The sequence below is a fragment of the Saccopteryx bilineata genome, chromosome 2 (genome assembly GCF_036850765.1).
Source record: "Saccopteryx bilineata isolate mSacBil1 chromosome 2, mSacBil1_pri_phased_curated, whole genome shotgun sequence".
Classification (NCBI taxonomy): domain Eukaryota; kingdom Metazoa; phylum Chordata; class Mammalia; order Chiroptera; family Emballonuridae; genus Saccopteryx; species Saccopteryx bilineata.
In genome coordinates, this window is record NC_089491.1 from 132,189,576 (window position 1) to 132,212,866 (window position 23,291).

Here is a 23,291-nt window from a genome sequence, read left to right on the forward strand (position 1 = left end):
ACCATCTGTGTGCAGTGAGAAAATACAATTATCCGAAAATCTCATGAACCTTGTTTAATTCTCTTGAACAAATGCTGTGTGTGGGAAAGTGCTCAGGGAGAGCACAGCAGCAAGCTCAGACCACTCATACTTGGCTGTTTTCCATTAATCCATGCAGCTCAGAATTCTGGACAAAAACGGGGCTTCCAGATCATGACCTCCTCTTTCCACAGCGCACGCCCTTCGGCCCTGTCCGCCCAGCAGCAGGGTACCCTGCCCATCGGAAGCATGCCCGCACTAACCTGGTTCCCTCCAAACACCTCTGTCTAATCGAGTCATACAGGATGTTCACTATGGACTTCGACCAGTGTGAAGCTAACGCCTTATTTATATAATGACTCTCATTTATAGAGGATGCAATGTTCTAATGAGAGAGGTGGGGGAAAGCCATGCTAAGAACAATACCCATTGCATACAGTTGTTTACTACTTTAAAGAGCCAACAAATCTGTTTTACATAGATTATCTCATTTTCATTTTAACCCTCATCACTGCATTTCATGTAAAAAAGGGGAAAAAAGAGCAGATGTTATTCCATCATCATTTTATCAAGGAAGCATCTAAGGTCAAAAGAAGCAAATGACTTGCTCTTGACACAGAGCTGAGAAGACCCAGGTCTCCTTGTCTCTAAATGCAGTATCAAAAGGCAAATTTCTAGGGAAAGAACAAAGACTGACACCCAATTCTATCACAGCCAAATTGCCTCTACACAAACCTTTATGCAGATATAAGAAGAACCTCTTTCATAATTTTGTTGTGTCTGATCAGGATGGATGGCTAAGAAGACTTAGAGTGCCTCACACATGAAGTGATTATAGAATGATAGGAAAGAAGAAAGAGAGAGAGAGAGAGAGAAGAGAGAGAGAGAGAGAGAGAAAGAAAGAAAGAAAGAAAGAAAGAAAGAAAGAAAGAAAGAAAGAGAAAGAAGGAACAAAAGAAAAGAGTTAGGGAGGAAAAGAGTTAGGGAGGGAGGGAGGGAGGGAAGGAAAAAAGGAAAGAAAAGCTCTTCTGTTTTAGCAGATGAGATTGGCTGCACAGTGCACCCAAACCCTCCTTATGAGAACTGGTATTACAGCAAGATCTGCTGATGGTCACTCAGTAAATATGAACATAAAATTTGTGCCTACGGTGGCCTTGGAGACCATAGTAACCTGTGCAGCTTTGTTTCCTAAGTTTTTTGCCCCACTGCAGCCAGTTGTTAGACCCTGATCATCAGCTGATCTGAACTCAGATTCCCATGCACAAATATGTAAAGCAATACTTCCGGGACTAAATATAAAATACACATAAAAGTCTGTTTAAATGAATAATTTTTGGTTTGAAGCTAAAAAGAAGGGAACAGTTGACAGGCTATATGGGACTAGTGGTCTCCCTCTGATCTTCTGAGAAATTCCAAGTTGAAAAGACCATGGAGAGATGATACTCTCCTGTGAGTTACAGGCTGCATCTGTCCTTCCCCTGTGGGTTTTATTTTTGAATCTCTGCCCCCTCCAGAGTGATTTATTCAGTAAGACTGTAGCTGAGATAGAAGAGGCTGAAAGGTGTCCAGGCTGGCTGACATCAGACAAGGAACCTTAGTATATATTTACAGTAATGCTGGGGGTTGGCCTCCTTCCTTTCTCTCTTGCCTTCCATCACATGTTCATTCCTTCATTTGTCTGTTCTACAAACAGTCCTTCATTGTCAGGCTTGTAGGTACAAATACAAATAAGAAATCATCCCTCCTGCCAAGGAGCTCTAATCAAATACGAAGGAGCAGGCGAGGGGGAAGGGGCAGGAATGAGGGGGAAGGCTGATCGGTCTTTAGTAAAAAAAAAAAAATTACTAAATATTCTTAGTATTGACAACTTATTTTCAGTACAGGATTACTTAAATATATAAAACATAAGCCAGGCATAACTTCCCAGTGTTTTTAACCCTTATACAATAATAAAACCAAAATAAATTTACACACACTAAAAAAAAACAAAAAAAACCCAACACAATGCAAATCAACAAAATTCACAATGCAATGGGTTTTGTTATTTAACAAAATGGCTAGTGCACTCACTAAAAGCATGTGCATTATTTTAAATTCAGCATGCTTATATGACCATGTGCTAAATAATGACTCAACTCACCCACTCCTTCTTTCTAGTCACACTAGCATGAACCTGCCATTGGAAGGCACTATGGCAATGTCACATAGCTATCACTTTCTTTGTGTACTATCAAGTTTGTATCTATTCTCTTCTCAATAGCCTACAAGAATGAAAACAGGGCTACTTGTCTCCAGGTTACAAATGGTCATCAAATACCTAGAAGATACATCTATTTAAATTTTAAACTGTCCTGGAAATTTTTTTAAAAAATTGTTTTTGTTTTTTTGTTTTTGTTTTTGTTTTAATTCATTTTAGAGAGGAGAGGGAGAGACAGAGAGAGAGAAAGAGAGAGCGAGAGAGAGAGAGAGAGAGAGAGGAGAGACAGAGAGAGAGAAGGGGGGAGGAGCTGGAAGCATCAACTCCCATATGTGCCTTGACCAGGCAAGCCCAGGGTTTCGAACTGGGGACCTCAGCATTTCCAGGTCAACGCTTTATCCACTGCGCCACCATAGATCAGGCTAAAAAATTGTTTTTTAATGTCCAAGAGATCCCTCATCAAACCCAGAAGTACATTACTGAAGACCATACTCCGAAGTTTGAGAAAATATTACATAAACGCATGGGGCCCACTGCTGACAGATTTTGAGCGAGGAAGTGACATGCTCAGATTTCCATCTTGGAGCAATTACAGGAGAGGCAGCAAGGATGATACATTAGAGAAGAGGGAAGCTAGGAGTGAAGAGGTCACCTGGGAGACAACTATGCTAATTTAGGTGAATGATGATGAATGACCTAACAGAGACAGGATGAGTGATGAGGTGTAGGGGAACAGACCAGGAATCTCTAGAACTCAGGGACTAATTAGATGTGACAGGCAAAGGAGAAAGGGTGTGTCTAGATTAGGTGACACTGTTATGCCCAGATGGGAATAAATGAAAGTGAGTTTCGTTTCAGACATGCGCCACTTTAGGAAGGCTGTGAATTACTGGGGTGCAGACAAATGCAGTGGGTTAGGTAAACAGGAGAGAAAAAGCTTCCAGGTGAGGCTGTTGTGCCAGGGTAGCCAGGTGGTCACCAGCTTGCAACCTGTAACTTCTACGTCCAAGACAGCCACAGTGCCCACTCTCCCCACTCCAAATAAAATGTTTCTTCTGCCTCCTACTTGCTATCCAAAGTTCCACCCCACATGATCATAGCTTTGACAACTAACTTAATACTCTGGTACTGTTTAAAGCACAAAATATGGAGAACCTGGCGTTTACCTTGTGATTGATGATCAGGACCCTGGAATGCTGTAGTGGACAGAACATGGAATTGGCAATCATTCAGACAACGGCTTCGATTTCACTAGTTATGAAATCTTGGCAGTCACTTATCTTCTCTGTCTTCCTTTTTATAAATTGGGGCTATAAAACTTTATATCAAAAGCTACTTAGGAGCATTAAATAAATGCGCTACAGTATCTAGCACAGTACGTACAGCATCTTGGTCATAGGTCATTCTTATTCTCTGAGTACAATGTTTAAGCACATGGACAAGACCAGATTTCCTGTATCGAAGCCATGCTCCACCATGTTCTAATAGTATGACCTTGAGCACGTAAACTGATCTCCCCGTAACATAGAGAAATAATGATATTCTCTCTAGTGCATAAAATTATTGTGGAAACTTACTGAGTCAAGGTCTATACAACTCTGAGTACCATGTGTCTTACATATTTAAGTTTAAGCTGTTATCATCATCTTCAATCATTACTTCTTTCTTTCTTCCAATGATTAAGCTTGAGATTCTTGGTCATCATCCTGATGGAAGAGGAGAGATAAACATTGGGGTGCTGGACACCGAAGGCACTGGGCATGAAGCCCCACAGGGAAAGGGAGAAAAGGAAGATTGACAGTCCCAAAGGTATTTTCTGTTTATTTCTCAATTGTGTCCAAGATAAGCCAGGATCTGTTGTGCCTCAGGGAGGGAAACAGGGCGACTTACGTCCAAAGCTCTGTGATGAAATAGAATGACCGTCATCAAATGTCTGGCCAAGCAGCCAGCCACCCAGATGTAGGTACTGTAAGCTCTTTCTTATGATATGACAACAGTCATGGTTTTAAATGAGCTTTATTTTTCCTGTATCGGTGGTTAAATGACACAATTATGCCAGATTTTGTCTCAAACCGGGAAGAGAAAGCATACAAAGCAAAACAAAACAAAACAAAACAAAAAACCAAACCAAACCAACTTGCATTTCCCGAGGGCTAAATCCAGAGAGGTCAGAGCTGGAAAAACTAAGCCAGGAGCACGGGCCAGTGAGCAACCGGATTTGTCAATATAGTCAGCATTATCATGTCAAGTTCCTGACCCTAATCAGCCAAGGTCACGGACAAACGTGTCCTTTTGACATTTTTATGAAAGAAACTGCTGTGGTTTTTGTCTCCAGACTCTCTTGGAATAAAAATGTGTCCTGGCTCTTCCATGCTTTTTCTCATAGCAGCTGTTGGCCTGAGAGCCAGCCCAGTTCTCAGTGATTTGCTGCCTCCTTCAGGATCAGGGAAGAATATATTTTTTAATACATTTCAATTGGTTTAATCCTGAGAGGATGCAACAACTTCTGGGTCAAAATGGAGCATCAGAGGCGCCTGTTAGAGATGGACACCTTAATTATTTGGGAACAAATTTTAATTAAATTTGGGTACAAATTTTAATTAAATTGCCCCAAAATTTAAAAAGAGAGAGATCAAAGAGTAACAATGAAAAAGCTTTGTCTTGGGGGGGGGGGGGGTGAGGCAGATATTAGGTCTAGTTCCATGTCTGCCACCTCCACTGTGTGAATTGGGCAAATCACTTCACACCTCCTGAGTGCACTGGCCTCGGCTGTGAAATGATGTCAGCCCCACCTCACAGGGTGGCTATCTAATCACCCTGTGACCACCACTAACCAAGTGCTAAAACCAGGGGTCCCCAAACTTTTTACTCAGGGGGCCAGTTCACTGTCCCTCAGACCGTTGGAGGGCCGGGCTATAAAAAAAACTATGAAGAAATCCCTATGCACACTGCACATATCTTATTTTAAAGTAAAAAAAATAAAATGGGAACAAATACAATATTTAAAATAAAGAACAAGTAAGTTTAAATCAACAAACTGACCAGTATTTCAATGGGAGCTATGCTCCTCTTACTGACCACCAATGAAAGAGGTGCCCCTTCTGGAAGTGTGGCAGGGGGCCAGATAAATGGCCTCAGGGGGCCGCATGCAGCCCGAGGGCCGTAGTTTGGGGACCCTGGCCAAAACTATATAATTCAGCAATTCCCGTAGCCTCCTTACTAAAAAGTCCAGAATCGCCAGTATCATAAATAGTCCAATCTCCTGTACCATTAAATTTAAAATCGCCTCCACTTCTATCTCTTCATATTTGAGACTCCCACCTCAGTTCCAGCCACTGCCTTTTGGCACAGTCCTCTCTAGTCATATTGGGCCACTTAGGTCTCCCTTTGGCCTCTGGCTCTTACTCAAGTCATGATTCATCTGCCTGAAACCACTTCCCCAGCCCATCCCCACTTTCCAGGCTGACATTGACTCATGTAACATTGTAGATGCTGCTTTCTTTAAGGAGTCTTCTTGGACACCACTTCCCCCAGCTAAAGTCTAGATTGTGGGTCCTCCTATGAGCCTAGAGGACCTGTGCATATCCCACCACAGCTCCCACCACACCAACGTGTTGATTTGCCAGATTGTTCCCTGGTCTGTGGCACACTACCTCCAGGGCTTGGTGCAAGGTCAGACACATAGGAAGCATCGAATATATATGTATTTGTAAAGTACGTGATGAGTAGAAAATGCTGTCCTATATTTATATGCATGCATCTTGAATGAAAGCTACCCTGTGAGAAGTCAAACATATCAGAGCATTCTTCGGGATGTCTTCCCACATTGCTGTAACCAGCACTTGCAGTTGTCCTTCTGGCCACACCAGCCCCCTTTAGCCCAGACTCTACCTTTTCCTTAAAAGTGAGACCACTGGCTTTTCTTCTGAGCATCATATGCACTCACCTGTAACTTTTCAGACAGGATGCCAAACAGAGCCTGATGCCTGATCTACTCCTGCCTTCATGGATCCAGCAGCTTCCTCAATCCCATTCCTGTCAAATCTCATTCTAGAGCCACTCTATACCTCTCCAAACAGTGGTGCAGCGAATAGAGCATTGACCGAGGATGCTGAGGACCCAAGTTCAAAACCCTGAGGTCACCAGCTTGAGCCCAGGCTCATCAGCTTGAGCACAGGGTCACCGGCTTTAATGTGGGATCATAGACATGACCCCATGGTCACTGGCTTGAGCCCAAGGTCACTGGCTTGAACAAAGGGGTCACTGGACCAGCTGGAGACGCCTGGTCAAGACACATATGAGAAAACAATCAATGAACAACTAAGGAGCCACAATTATGAGCTGATGCTTCTCATCTCTCTCCCTTCCTGTCTGTCTGTCTTTGCCTGTCCCCAACTCCCCACCATATCTCTAAAAAAATAAAAAGATTCACTCTGACTTGCTGTCTTTGAAACCATGAGACCAAACTTATATAGGTTTTCACTGAAGGAAGATCTTACCCAAGTATCCACCTTTCCTTCTCTTCCCTTCATACGGGTCAGATTTTCTAAGAACATGTTGGATGGAGAAATTTATTTCACATCACTTCTGTACTTACAACTTGCTTTTGAGCACCTTATTCTCCCTCCCACTCTGCCATGGGCCCCTCACCATAGGGAACTCACAGACAACCCCCTTCAATGGGCACATGGTCCTTCTTTTGGGCTCAGACAAGAGGTTGTTGTGGGGTTGACCACACTTCAGTCATATGTCCGGACTTTTATTCCACCTTGTGTTAACACAAAGGAGTAGAGTGGGTTTGTCTGAACAACTTGGGTAATTCAAGTGACCAACCATACATTGTCCCTTTACAAAACTTAAATCTGAACACTACCTATGATTCTTCCCACAGCCCAAGGAAAAAATATCAAAAAGATAGACTTTTCTCATGGGGTTCCCAACATGAACACGAGACTATTTCCAAAGAGGTGCTCTCTGCCCCAAATTCTTTATTCTTCTTATTCAGCAGAATAGTGACATCAGCTTTGAAAATCTAACTCACTACCTAAAGATCTAGTCTTGACCTGGAAGCCATCACCTTCCAAGTGGTGAATTTTCCAAAGGCTGGGTGATTCAGCCCGAAGAAAGTAAAAAAACCTCAAAAGGAACTGACCAATAGAGGATACCTGACTCCTTAGTGAGGTCTGGCTTGCAGTAGAAGAGAGCTGTGGTTCCAAACAGAAACTCTGAACCAAGGTGACCAGAGCTTGAACATGGCTCTGATCTTCCTAGCTGTGTGACCTTGGTAACATTTCTTAACCTCTCTGAACTTCATCTCCCTTATTTGGGTTATGATGATGATAACATTGAGGTTTTACAAATATTGAAGTCTTATGAGTTAAAATACATATAAAATACAGCTTAGTCAAAAAGTACAAAATAGATTTTAGCTACAACTATGTATTATATCCCACCAATGTAGACCTGTGTATTACCTTTTCTGTTATTTTATGGCTTCATATTCATTTTGAAATATCTTCTAATTTTTGTGAGCAGTATAATTGTTGAAGCAGATATATGCATACTCACAGACATTCTGAGAACAATTATCAGAGATACTGCAATCTGGAAATATTTTTTTCTGAATGACTCACGAGGGAATCTCAAAGTAAAATCAGCACAGAAAGTTCACTCTTCATGAACTTTGAACTTACGGTTTCCATCGGGTGCGAAGGGAACTTATCCTTTTTGTCTGCCTTTTGGCTGAAGCCTCGAACGTTAAAACAATAAATGGCAAGCACCTCCCTTCTCAGTCCAACAGAGGCTTGCGCAAATCTCACTAAAAGGTGGCCAAACTTATCTTTTGCCTCCAGGGTATATAAAAGGAAACTACACTGCTCACAAAAATTAGGGGATATTTTATAGCTTCATATTCATCTTGAAATATCCCCTGATTTTTGTGAGCAGCATATTTCAGGCTGCTGAAGTCTACAGCAACAGAAAGGAGCATGAAGGGTGCTTTGGGGGTTTTGGTAATATTCTGCTTCTTGATCTGGGTTCTTGAGACTTGAAATGCCCAAAGGGAGCTTACTGAAGGGATTTATAAGGATAAAGATTACTTGGCTATTCTCATTTTACCACAGAAGTGCTTGACATGTGACCTTGAAGGCTTGAGACATCACTGAACAGAGATCACAACCTGCCTCATGCACAGACAATTTCTGCCTTGAGGATTGAGATCACGGCTCCTAATGACATAATTTCATTCAAAGTCAAAGTCCTGTCACAATTTCTCTCTGGGGAGAGAAAAGTGGCATTTTCTTTCTGTCAGCCACAGAGACATTGGACATTTAATGTTGGGTGGAGAACAAGTAAGACCTTTGGGGAGAAAAATAACCTAAGAACCTTTCCCAAGAAATAAAAACTTTCTCTGAAAGAAGCAAATTTAGAGAGTTCAAATGACTCCAAGAAGGACTCAAGAATGGAATGGAATGGAATGATCCTGCCTTTCTCAAAACAATAAAAATAAACCATAGAAAACCATACCATGCCAGTAAATTTCAAGAATGCAGCCAAGTAGTTGGGCATCCCCTTTTCCTCCCCCTTTCCTCTTTTCTACTCTCTTCTTTTGCCCCCACCCCCAGGACAAACTCATTTCTCATTCTTTATCCCACCTTGTTATATGTCCCACCATTGTCTGAAAGCACGTCTTCCTTTCACAAGGACTCAGGGGAGCAAGCACCAAGTCCGTGTGGAAAACAGAAAAGCCAAGGGGAAGTGCTGGTTTTCGTTTGATTTTCCACTTTCCTGAAAGCTTATGTTCTGGTAGAAATTCTGAATTTTCTCGAAGTAACTAGAGGAAGCACAGCTGAAATTGCAATATCTAAATAAAAATGCTGCTGACCTGCTAATATTAACTAGTCTAAAAATACCAGGAAGCATGTGGTTTCCATTAGAGCAACAAAGCAACCAGGGTACGACAAGCAGCCTGCCTTCCAAGATCACCCTCATTTACATGATATCATGTTACTCATGGAGTTGGACTCTTGGGTTTAAAGCAAAACAAGAGTTCCACAGCAAAAGATGAAATGAAGTTTTAGGCACTCAGCCAAATGTTTGAGACTACCCAGAAATGATTTGAGCTCAGTCACATGGCCGTGCTCTGCTCAGTAATCTAGTCACTCGTCATTTGTTCCACTCATTTGGAAGTTCTCACACGTGGCCCTTATCACAGGTAATTGCATCTAAGATCAGGGCAGAGACTTTTTCTTGACCAGAATCACATCTCACACAGCACCTTCCATATGGTCTTCAGCCTCGTTGGAACTGGATACGGTATGGCTAGAAAGAGCACAGACTTTGGCATCCTAGCACTGAGTTTCAAGCACAGCCTCTGCCTCTTCAACACTACAGTGTGTCCGTAAAGTCATAGTGCACTTTTGACCAGTCACAGGAAAGCAACAAAAGACGATAGAAATGTGAAATCTGTACCAAATAAAAGGAAAACTCTCCAGTTCCATACCTATTCAGTGCAGTTCAATGTGGGCTCATGCACAGATTTTTTAGGGCTCCTTAGGTAGCTATTCCGAATAGCTTCTACAGACTTGTCACTGATGGCCTACCAGAACAGGGTTTCTCCACCAAACTGCAGGTTTCCTTCAACTGCTTATCCCACTGAGTAATGTTATTCCTATGTGGTGGTGCTTCATTATAAATGCACCAATATTCACATTGCACTTTGGTCACGGATTCTAATTTAGCGAGCCACAGAACACACTGAACTTTCCTCTGTACTGTCCACATCTCAACTGGCATGGCCGTGGGCTGTTCCGCTGTATACACGGTGTTACGTCATCATCTGCGCATGCGCACATGCTGCCACATCATCCTACAGAAACTGGGAGGGTTTTCCTTTTATTTGGTGCAGATTTCACATTTCTATCTTCTTTTGTTGCTTTTCTGTGACCGGTAAAAAGTGCACCATGACTTCACGGACACACTGTATTTAAACTTGGTCAAGTTACTTCTCCCAGCTTCAGTTTGCTAATCTGCAAAAAGGGCATTAGTATAAAAAGAGATTATTGCTATTGTATTTGGAGTTAACATTCATTGCATGCTTACAACATGCCAAGGACTCCACTTCATGTTGTTATATGTACTATTTTATTTCATATCTACAATAACCTGATTAGGGAAGTACTAATCTTATCCTCATTTACAGATGAGACTATTGAGTGTCAAAAAAGTTAAGTAACTTGTCAAAGTTACACAGTGATTAAGTGGCTAAATTGGGATTCAAACCCAGGGCTGACTCTTTTCAAGACCTGTGTTCTCACCTATAGAGTTTAAAGTGAACACTAACAATTCTACAACATGCAAATAGCAAGGTGGCAAAAGGCAAGGACTATGGGTTCCACCGGTTCCTTGCTGACCCTTCTCTAGACTTCAGTTTCCTCATCTGGAAAATAGGAATCACAGAAGGACCTACTGAAAAGTATGGCTGTAAGGATTATGTGACCAATAAGTATCTAGTCTATGGAATAATTCCCAGCACACAGCCGTGATTCTGCCAGGTTTACTATCTTTATTACGATAAAACAGCTGACATATAGATGATGAAAAAAGTGGGAGTTAGAATAGAAGGAGAAAGAACACAGAAGGCACCAAATGACTTCTCTGTGGCACTTATAAAACCCTTATGGGAAACTTGCACAGATGACTAGGAGCAATTTCAGGGATGCTGAATTTTTATTTATGCAGATGGAGGGATCTCAGAGACATTAAAATTTTACCATATTAACATGACTCATAATATTTTATATCAACAGCTGGTAAAACCAGGAGACATCTGGATAAGAAATGTAATGCTAAGCAGATGTATACCTTAGGTATGGCCCCACATTGGAGGGCTGGAAAGGCAAGCTAGAGCAATCTGCCCATGACCTGGTTCAAGCCCGTGCACCCCTGGAGGGGCCTCTCGTTTCTGGTAACATCATTACGTAAAGCCATATGGTAATCCTGATGCTGACTGGCCAGTGGATGCGTAGTGATAGAGCTGACAAGCCTTGTGTACACCTCCATGGAATCATTTTTGAATTATGCCCATTTTGTTTTTTTGTTTTTTTAAATTTATTTATTTTTAGAGAGGAGAGGGAGAGAGAGAGAGAGAGAGAGAGAGAGAGAGAGAGAGAGAGGACAGAGAGAGAGAAGGGGGGAGGAGCTGGAAGCATCAACTCCCATATGTGCCTTGACCAGGCAAGCCCAGGGTTTCGAACCGGCAACCTCAGCATTTCCAGGTCGACGCTTTATCCACTACGCCACCACAGGTCAGGCCAATTATGCCCATTTTGGAAGGCTGGATATGTACTTAGTTGAAGGCTTCTGTGACCATAAGCCTCTCTATTAAAACTGGGAACTTCTTAACAAACTTTGCAAACAAGAAAAAGACCTCTCCGAGATGTGATCTGAAGCAGGATTAAATGATCAGGTAGAAAATGCAAACTACTTTCCAATAATTTATGGAATTGCTGTCAACATTAAAACTGTGGAGACTGACCAACTCACTTCTTGAGTAAGATCCAAAAAAACCAGTTTTGTAGTCTCTAGATATACATAACAAGGGCACCAGGAATGAGCCATCATGCTGCAAAGCCAGAAACAACTTTGTCTTGGACTGCGCTTCTAGATTCTGTTTCTAGGTGTGAATTTCTGGCTATACCACAAATGATAAGCAAGTAAGCGAGCATTTCACTGCTTTTCAGACTCCTCACTTTATTGCACATATCAGATGTAACCTCGGGTTTATTTTAATTTTAATATGCATCCCCAGCTAAATCACAATGTCCTAGAAATAAAGGCTTATCATACAAAAAAAATCTAAAGAAGAAAATGATAAGGCTACTTATGTGAAAAGGTCTCTTTTTCAGGAAGCAATAAGAAATTACCAACCAATATGAAAAAAAAACGAGATTTTTTTTTTTGCATTTTTCTGAAGCTGGAAACAGGGAGAGACAGTCAGACAGACTCCCGCATGCGCCCGACGGGGATCCACCCGGCACGCCCACCATGGGGCGATGCTCTGCCCACCAGGGGGCGATGCTCTGCCCATCCTGGGCGTCGCCATATTGCGACCAGAGCCACTCTAGCGCCTGGGGCAGAGGCCACAGAGCCATCCCCAGCGCCCAGGCCATCTTTGCTCCAATGGAGCCTTGGCTGCGGGAGGGGAAGAGAGAGACAGAGAGGAAGGCGCGGCGGAGGGGTGGAGAAGCAAATGGGCGCTTCTCCTGTGTGCCCTGGCCGGGAATCGAACCCGGGTCCTCCGCACGCTAGGCCGACGCTCTACCGCTGAGCCAACCGGCCAGGGCTAAAAACGAGAATTAAAAATCTGGCCATGTTGAGTCTTCTGTCTCCTTACTCAGTGATTTTAAAAATATAGCACTTTTTTTTTTTTTGGCAATACTATAAAAGTAATGCTGATAAGCAAGTTACTGAAGTCTGGATATGCTATAGACTTTACTATAGCAGGAAAATAACATTTTATTTTAGAAGCTGTTGATGTAATATCTCTTAAGAAGAAAGTGTCTTTTGCTTAGCAAAATGCCGTAAAGGGCCATTTGGTTGTGAAAAAGTAGGCTCTGAGATATCATTCAGGAGAAAGACCAGTAAGCCAAGGGAGCATATATTTCTCTGCATAATAATACAAGAAAAACAATGTTTTCAAAGGCAGACCGAGACAGTTCGGGGCAGGATAAGTTGGTCGAAGAAATAAGTTAGGTAAAGACAGACAGTTGGCAGGAAAAGGTCTAAGAAAGTGGGATTTGGAGGCCCAGGAGAAGAGAGCACAAGAGAAATTCTCACCCTGGTGGGAAGAGCTGGAGGCTACCTCTGTTTAGAAATCAATGAAGTCGTTTACCATCAGTTTTGAAGAATTTTCTATGCTCTGCAGCAGTGCAGTTCCCATTTTCTCAAACCTTGGGTAAAATCAGACTATCTACAAATGATTTCTGTAAACGATATCAAAGGAAAAAGCAACATTGTTCAAGTTTGAGAAAAGGAAAAAAAAAAACAAAAACAAAAATGTGAGGCTAGACAGACGTGAGATTGAGAATTCAATAGGAGAGTTACTCTGCCCCACCCCTGACCCTGAGAATTTTTAGAAAGTGAATAGAAAAATATATGGTGTTTTCCTTTTTGTTTGCGTGATAAGGTCTCAAGTCATTTTTATTAGATTACTAACGGTTAGGGTGAATTGGGGAACACCCAGAGAGAAGACATCTGGATTACATTAAATAAGTGTCATCTCCCCTTGTGCAAATATCTCCCTTATTCAAGAAAATTTGGTAGCTTCACTACCTTTCCTGCAGCAGGTGCCATGACCCAAATACGCTAATACTCATTAGAAAAGCAGCTGGTGAGATTCAGATAGTACTGCCTTTACAGCTGGAAAAACAGTTCTATCTCAAACGTGATTACTCAGGATACAGCTGCCAGAGCATGATTGCTTTATGTACAGAGAACATTTTCCCGTGAGCCTTTGGGGTGGCAGCGGAGAGAGGACTGAATCCGCGGTCCTGGGCGTCTGTGTGATTTTGACAAAGACGTGGATTTCGCTGGGAGAGCCAAGTTTGCCTCATGTTCAGCCTTCTACTCAGGAAGTGATGCCCTTTGAAGTAAGTGGATTTTAAAGTTTCGGAAGCACTACTTTGAGGTACCTGGCTGCAGATCTCAGACTGCTGAAAGGATATTTGTTCTCTTAGGACTTCTACAGGCATGATGCATGATGGCAGAATTACTACAGAAACAGAAACAGTGTGTCAGATTGTTCCACCGCCATCTCTTGCAGACGGTTGTAAAGAACTGTTTTTTAATATCCACTTTGCTGCCTTCCTCTTTGGTCCTGCTAAGAGTCCTTCCGTGTTTTCTCCTTATACTCCCTACTCTCCTCTGAACTGCTCTTGCAAGGACCAGCGGTGACAAGCCAAGAGAGAACTGGGTCGTTCTACCCCATTCTACCTGGCCTCCTTCTCTGGCCTCTGTGAACTCACAGGTGAGCAGGTAAGAGAAGACTTAAACACCTGGCTGAACCGACCAACAGATGAGGTGTTGGGTCCTAGAAACTGAGGGCTCCATGGATCTCTCGTAATCATGTTTATTCATTCCCATTGACAAGAACTCTCTCCTTTGACCACACTTGTGTCAGGCTCCTCTGAGCCCTCTTTCTGAGTCCTCTCTCTGACTAGGCCTTTTTCTTTATAGCAAGAACCCTGCTGTGTCAGTTTATCATAGATCTCCTACCCTTGATACTTATCTAATTGTCTTCTTCATACCTCACCCTCAGTATCTGATCACCCTGTACTGCCTTCAGCAAGAGTCCTGTCATGAGTTTAGTCAGACTTCCCCTAGCCTTGATGTTTCTCCTCAGTAATTTTCCATCCACCGACCTCCACCCTGCTCCTTGGCAGTAAATTTCTACTTTTCCTTATTTTATTTGGAGTGCAGCTCACTCTGTCTTCCCGACTGCAAACCACTCATTGCAGTAGTTTCTCTCAGATGAAGTTTTCCTTCCAGGCTCTAACAAGTGTCTGAGTCATTTAAACCCCGTCCAGAGAGGCTGGTTCCACAGCACACTTCCAGAAAAGCTGCCTTCGCTCTCCTCCTCAGACTGTGCAGGACTCAGGACTCAGGACTCTAGATCCATGCTCTCTGGTTTTCCATCTAAATCTCTTTTTCCTTTTCATCACCAGCCCCTGAGATCAGGCACTGCTGCCTCTTATTTGTCCATGTGACCACTGTTATCTCTGGCCTTCTAATGGTTTTACACACACACACACACACACACACACTTCCCTCCTCCACCCGATGTAACCTAAATACAACTCTACTTTATTCCTTTGCTGTAAATCTTCAACATCTATCTCTCCATATACTCCAAGATATAATTTTATTTTTAATTTTGCCCAAAACATTTTTTTTTTTTTTTTGCTGTCCCCTTGCCCAAAGAACCCATTGCTGTTTCACACTCCTGGGCCTGATGATCTCCTGTCAGGATTCTCCATTCTTTGCCCTGTGCCTTCCTAAAGTCAGTGTAACCATCATGTCTCCAGGAAGCCTTCCCGAACCCTCCCCAGTGTGAGATGCGGGTCCCTCCTTGTGCTTGAAATAATCTTGCCGATGACTGGGCAAGCAGGCTGGTGAAAGAGTCTCTCACACATACATCTCATAGAAATTACAATTGACCTTGATAATAACAAGGTGTGTGTTCTCAGCGAGGCCCAGCCAGAAATATGAGAACAGGGATGGGTTTGGTGGACGTGGCTTCTTAGTGTCCCCCATAACTCAGGGGAGCTCACTTAGATTGATGACATTGGTGTTTACCTGTTCAAGGTGAGATCCCACAAGGTTGTGTTGAGTCTCGAGTGTGGCCCTACCAAGCTTCATATAACTCAACCATAGCACCCCCCAAATCCAGCATAATTAATCTGTGTGGGTTGAACAGCAGCAGCCTTTAACAAACCATGCCTCCTGCGTGTAACATCGTATTTTTCACAGCACACCAGCATCATCTTGCTGCCTTCTCCACAGGTCCACTACACGTGTCTGTGGCGTTGCTGCTGTGCAATGGTGATCGCTGTGTATGTGGTAGCATCTGTTTTACCTCCACTGTCACAGGAGCGAAGAGGAACAGAAAACAGCAGGCTGGCCAGGGCTGTGGCAGTGTTCCCATGGAATCCTGACTAATCTACAGTGTACCACACACAGTTATCTATCACAGCATTAGTCACAGGGGCCTGAGAGTTGCATTACTTGCATTTCTTGTCAATCAAGCTGTAAATTCTTGGAGAACAGAGGTCGTGTCTCCTTTATCTTTGTAACTCAAGGAATTTTGCTTGATAAGCAGTCAATAAAATTTTGTGGAGAAATAAATGAAACTGAGCTATGAATTACATGAGAACAGGCTCCACACTTCTGCATCTTCCTAGCACTCCACACAACGTCACAGTTGAGTAGGCCAGATGTTCCCAGTTAGGAGTCTGCAGAGGTAAAGGTATATATCTTTCAATGTGTGATATTTATGATATATTTACAATATTGCAAAAATCCTAACTGAAACTGTAAGATATTTTTCCCCGCTGAGGAAGAAGGAAGGGGCATAGCCACGAAGTGTGGAATACTAAAGGCTTTATTGAGTACAGAGCGCTTCCCGGACAATGTTCCCTGAAGTCGCATGGCGTGATCCGCATGGGGGATATTTAAAGGGTCTCTAGGGTGGTCGAGCTAATATGATGTGGTGAAGTCTCACCAGCTGGCAGACAGACGCTCTTTTCCAAAGGACTCCTGGAAAGTTTCTTTTGGCACGCATGGATGTGGGCAGCTCTAGCCAAAGTTCCCGGGTCTGGTGTCTCAGGTGACCTGTCCACATTGCTGACCACCTTACAGAAACTATAACATTATATTGCTGTTCATAGCAGGAGTTGTATCAGTTCAGTACAGAAATGGCAAACCGTTCTGACTGATTGCTTTTCATTTATACTTATTTCATATAGTAAAAACAAATCCATAATTATTTAGTACATATTTTAGTAAGCAAAATCTTTCACATGGAAAAGAAATAAATGGTGTTCTTTGTGCTAAATGGTTTGAGAGCCAGTGCAGTGCAACTTAATTTTTTTTAATGTTTATTTTATTGATTTTAGACAGAGGAAGGGAAAGAGGGAGAAAGAGAGAGAAACATTGATCTGTTCCTGTCTGTGTCCTGACTCAGGATCAAACCAGCAACTTCTGTGCTTTGGGACAACTCTCTAAACCAGGGGTCTCAAACTCGTGGCCCGCCGAACAATTTTGTGCGGCCCGCAGACTAATCCACGAAGTTCAAAATATTTTGGATAAAATTAAGTAAGCCTAGGGGCCTACTTGTATTTTTCATTTCTCTAGCATCCTAGCTAGATATTAGCTTAGTTAACAGCAGTTGTGATGCGAACTACAGTTTCTGGTCGTTTTGTGACACTGAGTAAACTGCATGTACGATTGTGCTTGTTGTACTGATTTTTTTTTTGTTTTCAACTGCAGTGAGAAAAGTGTTGCGTAACAGTTGCCTTTTGTAGACCTAGTGCGGCCCGCCGAACGGCTGTGATCTTGCCCTGTGGCCCACATGCTGAGTTGAGTTTGAGACCCCTGCTCTAAACCAACCGAGCTATTCAGCCAGGGCACAACTCAATTTTCAAGAATTAAATATCACTAATATTTACTTTTGTAAAAACTGGGAACAGTATTACTACGTTCTTAGTTTTATAGACTTGGCCTACACCAGGTGAATGAAAAAGAATCAGAAGACTGAGTAAGTAACTTTCAGTTGTTCCATATGGATTTGGTGTTGGCAGAAAATCAGGAACAAAGAGAAAACTTGATTCATTCATAGTTGATATCAGGAGACCATTTATTGGACCTCATGAGATCCTCCCTGGAATAGTATCAACATGGAGGTTAAATAAATCTTATTTCTTCACTTCCCATTTGTTTGAACAGATATTTCTACATATGTTGTTGTAATAGTTGAAAACCTTGTTTCAAATGATAAATATCCAGTTCAAAGTAATTTGAGCTAAATGAGAATTAATTGATTCTCATAATCAAAAAGTTGAGTTTTTTGAGTCCAGGTATGGCTGGATCAAGGACACCTAATTATGTCATTAAAATGCCATTGCTCCATCTCCATCTCTCGTGTTCAGGTATGGCTTCCCTCTTCCATTAGCAACTTTTCTCCACCTTGCAGTTTCAGACCTAAATGGCTCTCCACTCTTACAGTCTCTCAGAGAAGAGAGTCTCTTTCCCCCAGCCCACATCAGTGCCCCTGAAATGACTCAGAATGGCTTGGCTCGAGTTAGATGCCCCCACAGGACACATCACTATGTCAGGGAGAATGGTGTGTGATTGTGCAGTCTGGCTGCAATGTTCAATTCTCAAGAAAAAGCACCACTCAAGTGAGAGTGGCGGACCACCAGACATGGAGGAGAACTTCCCGACAGAAAGGCCCTGGGCAGACAGAAGGGCTGCTCACACTCCCACAGCAAATCTCTGGGGAGTGTCTTCTCCATTACCCTGACTGCAACCTCCCCACATATGTTATTTCATATATTTTTTCCCAAGAAACCTGAAATATTTTCTCCTAGGTCGAATTCAAAACAAAATGAAAAGCCTCAAAGACAAAAATCTCTTCATGAATGTATAACCAGAGAGGTTCCAGGCACTGTAATAAGATAAAAGGTTTTGAATGCTCAACTTGTGACAAATGAGTTGCTCAACCTTGATGCCTTTGGTTTCAGCAAAAGGTACATGTTCTTTAAAACAGATTGACCCCTTCAGCTGAGGTGGAGAGTTAAGACAGGATAATTTAAGATCTGGAAAAAGCCAAATAACAGTTTTCATCAGGAAACTCAAATAGCATCAGTTTTCTGGATTGGACACTGCCCAAGAAAAGCCATTACCCAGCAATGACATATGAAAGATCTGCTCTGATTTCATGTGGGAGACTATTTAGCAGTGTCAAGACAAAACATGCCAATTCCCATGGGTTGTCACAAGATGCTATTATAAGCGCAACCCTGAAAAAAACAAATTCACTCCCACTTCAAATGTCATCAAGCATCTGATGGAAAATGGACACATTTGCCAGCTTAGAAGAATAAAGAGAAGGTGGGAGGGAGGAAAGGAAGGAACAAAGGGAGGAAGGGAGAGAGCACAGAAGGGCCGGGGGGGGGGGGGGGAGGGAGAAAGGCATGAATGAAGGAAAGGGAAAAGAGACCGAGAGAAAAGGGACCTTTCCCACTATGTCGTATTTATGCTGGAAAGTGGCATGGTTAAGAATACAGACTTTTTATAAGAATAGAAAGACAAATTCTGTTATGATCTCACTTACATGTGGACTATGAAATAGTCATGCTCATAGATGTGGAGAGCACAGTGAGGGTTGCCAGGGCCCGGGGGAAGGATGGAGGAAAGGGGCAGGGGGTGACCGAAGGGCACCAGGTTTTAGTTTTGTGTGATGACTAGTCTGGGTCTCTGCTCCACAGCAGAGGGCCTGTAGCCAACAGTGCTGTATTGTACACTTAAAAGTTGCTAAGAGGGTAAGTCTTACTTCAATAATAACAATGGCAATAATAATAAAAGGACGGTAGGAAAGTTTGGGAGTTGATGGATATGTTTACAGCCTTGATGGTGATTATGGTTTTATGTGTCTATACTTATCCTCAAACTCATCAAGTTGTACACATTAAATATGTATAGTTTTTTTACAAACCAATCATATACCTTAATAATGTCATTTTTAAAAAGGGTTTGTTTTGTTTTGAGTTTTCTTGAGGGGGTGATGAAAATGTTCTAAAAGTGATTTGATTGATGGTTGTATAACTGTAAATATAATAAGTCGTTGAATTGTACACTTTAAATGGATGGATTATATAGCATGTGAATTATATCTCAATAATGCTGTTTAAGAAAAAAAATTTTAGTTGGGAAAAATAAAAAAAGAAAGATCAAGGTCAGGCTCCGCTACTTAACAGTTACCTAAATGTGGTTACTTCCCTAAGTCTCAGATTGTTCATCTGAAAAACAGGAGAAAAATAATAGCCTGTTAATGATTTTAAAAAGCAGTGATCTCTTAGTACTGAGTCGGGAACTGGCGGGGGTGGGGTGGGGATGTAGTACGTGCTCAGTGAATGAGATCTGGTGTCGTTACAGGCTAAGTAAGGCACACAGCGTGTCCTGGCACTGCATAGAAAATATTTCCTGTGTTGAGAAGTTATTTAAACTCACCAACTTAAAAATACCTAGATGGAAATCCTAAATAGGCTATGCCTCTTGATTTTATTTTGATAGAATGGCAAGCTGTGAATAAAAGTACACTCTTGTTTGATACATAGAAAATGGGAAATGGCATCTAACAATAATCTTCAGCAGTAATGAGTCTGAATTTGCACAGAACACTAGAGGTCCCTCTTGGCGCTGAAACGTCCAGCTCTCCTGGTGCTGAATCCTGAAACTATTTCCTGCCTCAGCCCCAGTAGATGTCTCTTCAATGAAGTTCCAGGACAATCAGGGCCCTGACATCAATCCGTGTCTGGAAATTATTACACAGAAAGGACACAGTTTTAGTGAACCAAACAAGTTGCCTGGATGTGCACATCTCCTAGAAGCTACCTTCTGCTACCACATGTACAATACTGAGAGAAGTCTTACCTTCCAGAACCACTGTCTGGGATAAGAAGATAGGAGTGAGGCAGAGGTACTGATGATGTTATTTTGATTAATTAGGAACCATAGCGGATACTTGGAAACCACAGGGAAAGTACAGCCTAAGAAACTGAGAATAAGGTTATTCTCTCAATGTAAAACAACCAAATCAGTGGAGGTGTTAGGAAATGTACACTTACCTTAATGAGATAAAGCAGCTCACGGGTCAGAGCGGACTTGGTTGCTGGTTTGATCCCCGGTCAGGGCACATACAAAAACAACTTGATGTTCCTCTCTCTCTCTCTCTCTCTCTCTCTCTCTCTCTCTCTTTTTCCCCAACCTCCTCTCTCACTAAAATCAATAAATAAAAATTTTAAAAAAGAAAATCAATAATACTTTTGCTAGCTGGCCATCCAAGGGGAGCTGGAGAGTGAGAGAGGCAGTCATGAGAAATACAACAGAAAGGGCAGATAAATCCTCAGTTAGGGCCTGGACCATCTCACTAATAACCCTGAAGTGCCTGAGTTGTCACCTCATCAGACATCATCCTTGTCAACAGGGCTTCTGAATGGTATCTAAATCCCATGTCTGTCAGCCAACAGGGAGGGAAAATACTGCTCAAGTCACATTGAAGAGCGTTCTATTCCTTATAATGGGCTCATTTCTCATTCTGAACTTCATGTCTCACATGCTGGCACTGTCTTCTATCTCCTCTGAATTTGGTAGTGAGTTTGCTTCCTCCAAACTCATGAACTCTAGGGCATTGACAAGACTGGGGTTCCCACCCTGTAAGACTGAGGGAGGGTCATATCCTGGGTTGAGGTACGTTCACCAAACCAGTTCTGTCTGTAAGACATTTTCAATAGGCTGTGAGCTCGTTCCTGGAAACATCTCCTATAAATACATGGCTTCCATAATTTGGTTTCCAACATAAATCTTATTTGGTTGTCAAAGCTGATTGTTTTTCAGTGTAGCTAAAATTCAGGCACTGCTAAGAGCAGGCCCTCCATGACCGTGTTGGCTAAGGGGCTTTCCTGGAGAAAAATACTTAAGGATTAGAAAAATGTTTGTATTCTTCGGGGCTTCTTTGTTGTTAACAGAGGTGAACTCTAATAAACTCTTGCCAAACCCAGTAGTTAACTAGTAATGTCCAGATGACCTTTCTTTCTTTCTTTCTTTCTTTCTTTCTTTCTTTCTTTCTTTCTTCCTTCCTTCCTTCCTTCCTTCCTTCCTTCCTTCCTTCCTTCCTTCCTTCCTTCCTTTCACTCATCCAGCAAATACTGAGTGAGCACTTGCTACAGCCAGATACTGTCCTAAACCTAGGGATAAAACACTGAATTAAAGAGATCAAAATTCTGCCTTCAGAGAGCTACTAGTTATGGTTATACACACATAACTAATAAACACATAACTGAAGTACAAATTGTGTCCCATCACGATAAGTGCAGTGAAGAAAACAATCCAAGGAAGGAGCACCAGAATTGCAGGTGATGGGAGTGACCAGGTTAAGCTGCACTGAGGCGGTGACAGCTGGGTTACAGCCATGGTTACCTGGGAAAAGACCATTCCAGCAAAAGCAATAGTAAGTTCAAAAGCCCCCAAGGTAAAAGCATGTCTAGAGAGTCCAGTGTGGCTGGAGAGGAGTGTGGGAGACAGAGTAGAGAAACTAATGTCACATACATAAGGTAGAAAGTGAGAATTTGATCAAGCCAGGAATATTAGAAATGTAAATATAAACCTAAATTAAGTGTGTGCTATTGATTTTCCTCAGATACAATCAAGCCTGGGTTTTGCCACACACACATACACACACACACACACACTCTCTCTTTTTGTTACTACTTTTTAGTGTAACAATTAACACTATGAACAGCCCACTGAAGAAATGTCTATGTGCAGGTGTATGTCATGCCTATGTGAGGACAGTCTTTTCTCTGTGGCTCCTTGCTTCATATCCCTGGTATGACTCTTTCCACACTGTCATATAATTACCTGTCACTTGTCTGTCTTCCTTTTCTTTCTTTTTTTTTTTTTTTTTTTTAGTGAGGGGGGGGACAGACCAGGACAGACAGACATAAAGGGAGAAAAATGAGAAGCATCAACTCATAGTTGTGGCTCCTTAGTCAGTGATTGCTTTCTCATATGTGCCTTGACCAGGGGGGATGGTGTCCAGCCGAGCCAGTAACTCCTTGCTCAAGCCAGCAACCTTGAGCTTCAAGCCAGTGACCTTTGGGCTCAAGCCAGTGACCATGGGTTCATGTCTATGATCCCACGCTCAAGCCAGTGATACTGCACTCAAGCTAGTGAGCCCGTGCTCAAGCCAGCGAGCTCAGGGTTTTGAAATTGCATCCTCAGCATCCCAGGTTGACACTTTATCCACTGAGCCACCACCTGGTCAGGCCATTTACCTGTCTTTTTTTCAATTATGAATGCCTTTAGAGGAAAAAGCTTCATTTATTTTTCTCTATCTAGCACAAGCTAAAAGCTCATTAATAAAATGTATTAATATTAGGAACTCAATAATTTCAATGATTATTGTATGCTTGGGCAATAGCTGTTCACTTCATTAAGAGCCCTCAGTAAATCATATTTTTTTAAGAAATTTAATCTACAACTTTTGAAAATAAAAGTACAAATAACACAATAAATCACTTCCTCAAGTTTAAAACACATTATTTGAACATGGTAATAAAACATAATGGGGATAGCATATTTTGGATCAATGAATTGGCCAAAATGTCGAAAATTAAAGTAAGAACAGAGAAGGGCCTGACCAGGAGATGGTGTAGTGGATAGAACGTTGGACTGGGATGCAGAGGACCCAGGTTTGAAACTCCGAGGTCACTGGCTTGAGCACAGGCTCACCAGCTTG

At 42.2% G+C, this 23,291-nt stretch overlaps 1 long non-coding RNA gene across 1 annotated transcript in view; it reads right to left on the reverse strand.

Annotated features, from left to right (window-relative positions):
* The window catches only part of LOC136322960 (uncharacterized), a 36,996-nt gene extending 28,751 nt beyond the window's left edge, over positions 1–8,245 (reverse strand). Inside the window, exon 1 of the long non-coding RNA XR_010728892.1 lies at positions 7,909–8,245. This is a non-coding gene — a long non-coding RNA (uncharacterized lncRNA). The remainder of the gene's footprint in view (positions 1–7,908) is intronic.
* Positions 8,246–23,291: the final 15,046 nt, after the last annotated feature.